Source organism: Marmota monax, unplaced genomic scaffold, assembly GCF_021218885.2.
Source record: "Marmota monax isolate L192 unplaced genomic scaffold, Marmota_monax_Labrador192_F-V1.1 WCK01_AAM20220418_F8-fsc00049, whole genome shotgun sequence".
Classification (NCBI taxonomy): Eukaryota; Metazoa; Chordata; class Mammalia; order Rodentia; family Sciuridae; genus Marmota; species Marmota monax.
This window is the reverse complement of record NW_026694221.1, coordinates 3143291-3146131: the sequence shown is the minus strand read 5'-3', so window position 1 is coordinate 3146131 and position 2841 is coordinate 3143291. Positions and strand designations below refer to the sequence as shown.

The 2841-nt window shown below is 46.6% G+C and overlaps 1 pseudogene; it reads left to right on the top strand.

Moving 5' to 3' along the window:
* The first annotated feature begins 569 nt into the window (after positions 1 to 569).
* On the top strand, positions 570 to 1917 carry LOC124108094 (G patch domain-containing protein 4-like; annotated as a pseudogene).
* Positions 1918 to 2841: the final 924 nt, after the last annotated feature.

Here is a 2841-nt window from a genome sequence, read left to right as displayed (position 1 = left end):
GTGGATGGTCAGTAGTAATACACAGACAGTATTAAGAAATTACAGAAGATAAACCTCAGCCAAATATGGCATATCAGCTTAGGCTTGCTGCTAAATATGTTAACTTATGGACAGAAGTGAGACATGTGCAGCAAGTGCTGGCAGCTGGAAGTTTGCTGGGGCCAAACTTCCAGCTGCCAGCAGCAAGGACCCTGGGAAGCATCCAGTTTGCACCTGGGATGCAGATGATATGTATATGACACTAATAACCTTCCAGCTTCAACAGAGTGCACAATACCAGGCACTAGTTTGTAAGAGTCTACATTATACATATCTGATTAAGGAGATTGGGGTTCATCTCCAAAACGAGAAGCCTTTGAAAATATTTAGGTAAGGCGATTTCTGGGAAGATGGTGGCGCCCGAATCAGGCGTGGCACATGTTTCCGAGGAGAGTACCTCTCAATGAGGGGCTCAAGAAAGAGAATTCTTACAAGAGCAGCCGTAGTAGGGTTCGTGGCTGCTATGGGTATTTTCTTCTTTCCTCTTAAAAGGATGATGTCGTTTCTCCTCCTCTGGTGAAAGCCGAGCCTCTTTGCCCACCATGAGCATCACCACAGAGGTCAAGAGTCATGGGATGAAGTTTGCTGAGGAGCAGCAGCTAAAGCATGGACGGACTCAAGGCAAAGGACTAGGCCGGAAGGAGAATGGCATCACCCAGGCCATCAAGGTGACTCTGAAGCAAGATACTCGTGGGGACCAAGTGCAGATAGACGCCTTTTCAAGGAGACCACTCATAATCATCCCAAGCCTAACATGCTGTATCAGAAGTTCATGAAGCCAGCTATGAGCCCAAGGTTGCTTACTTCCAGCCGCTGCACTCCACCTTCTGCCAGGTTGAAGTATGCAGGCCCCCACTCCTGTGGCTCTGCAAGGAGCAAGTTGGGGGGGTGGCAAATTCCTGCCTAGGACAGTCACGCTGACTTCAGGTGGAGAGAAGCCAGACAGAAACTTGGAGAGCTGCAGTGATGACAGCCAGGAGCCCAGGCCTCCAAAGATCCTGACTAATAAGATGCTGCTCCAGGCCTGCGAGGGGCGAACAGCACACAAGGCTGCAGGTCTTGGGATCACAATGAAGGCCAAGCTTGCCCGACTAGAGGCCCAGGAGCAGGCCTTCCTGACTCATCTTAAAGGCCAGGTCTCTGAGGCTCTCAGCCACCGTCTGAAAGCCAGCCCCCCACCCTCCAAAAAAAGAAAAGGAAACAGAAAGAGCCTAGAGCAACTGAGAAGAGTGTGGATAAGGAGCACCCAGAACACACTGAGCACAGCATCAGGAAAAGCAAAAAAAGAAAAGAGACATCAAGAAGAGATGAGGGAGGGGGAACAGCTGTAGGGAGTGAAGAGGATGAGGCTGCGGGAACCAGTGGGCTTGAGGAACTCAGGAGCAGAGAGCAAGTCCATCCATCTCTTAAGAAAAGGAAGAAAAAGAAGAAGCAACACCATGAAGGGTAGGAGAGGGAGGAAGAGACAGTGGTGTTGGGTGGAGAAGGAAGAGGGAAGGATCCTGCAAGTGGTACTGGGAGAAAGGAGGTGAGAGCAGAGCGCACACGGACCCCTGCCGCAGAGACAAGAAAAGGCAGCAGCCTGAGGAGGACTTGAGCATGGCTGATGGGGAAGGGGAGGAGACTGCTTTAGAGGGTGCAGCCAGGGAAGCAGAAAGCACGACATGTAGTAACAGAAGCAGCAGAAGCAAGAAGAAAAGACAGCAGTGCAGGAAAGAGGAGGTGTTCTCGGATGTAAGCTGTGAAGGTGACAATGGCAGGACTGAGGAAAGAGAGAACAGAGGTAAGAAGAGGAGGCTGCAGCAACTCAGGGAGGAAAGAACGAGAGTCAGCACTGACCAGAGCACCAAAAAGAAGAAATAGAAGAAGAGAGACTGAAGGTCCTCTCAAGTTGGAGTTTAGTACCTTTTCAGTTGTAGCCTCAGGGACCATGGTCAGTGTCCTACATGAGGAATCCCTCCCAAAGAGGAAACTGAGCTCAGGGACAGCAGTCTTCTGCTGGAGACAGCCAAGTGCCACGTCTTAGTCAAGGGAGTGGACATAGTCTCTCCTGCTCTCCCTGCAGCCTCCAACCCAGAGATCATGAACTCCAGTGCCTCCAGGAGCCAGGCAGCTAAGGAACAAGGTATACTGGGGGCTGCAGGAACAGGAATATAGACAGGCGCATCCCTACCAAAAGAAGCCAAAATGTATACTTACGGGAAATGTCTTGGTTTTAAATATCATGAAGGCTAAGAAAAACATAAACTTGGGGTTATGGGCTATATTCAGCTCATAGGTTGCTTATTTCTAACATTAGACCAATTGATTACAAATAAATATGAACTTGAGCTCCAAAAAAATATTTAGGTAATTGCTTAAAATTCCATTTGATATGTTGTTCTGACATGCACAAGAAGGACAGATGAAAAGAGAATGAGACAAGGACACAAAAAAATCAAATATGGTTATTACATTGTTTTTACTTTTAAAGAATAAGGTTCTGAAAGAGGGCAAAGGTAATATCAATGCAAGGGATGGATTAACTGCAAAAATATATGGAGAATAAAATCAGGGAAGTTGGTGGTTAATTATTACAGAGGATAAGTAGAAAGAATAAGAAATTAGGACCCTAGGTTCTAAGAAGTTTGAGACCCTTGGTTAGTTTAATAAACCAAAATCAATACTGTGCACAGAGAGAGAAAATTTTTTTAAAAATAAACCTTGGGAGTAGAATATTTGTTCAATTTTGACATTTTTTTGAAGCTCTTGTGTGTTGCCTATGTTTGCACAGCACGAAAACAGTTGGATTAATTAATCCTA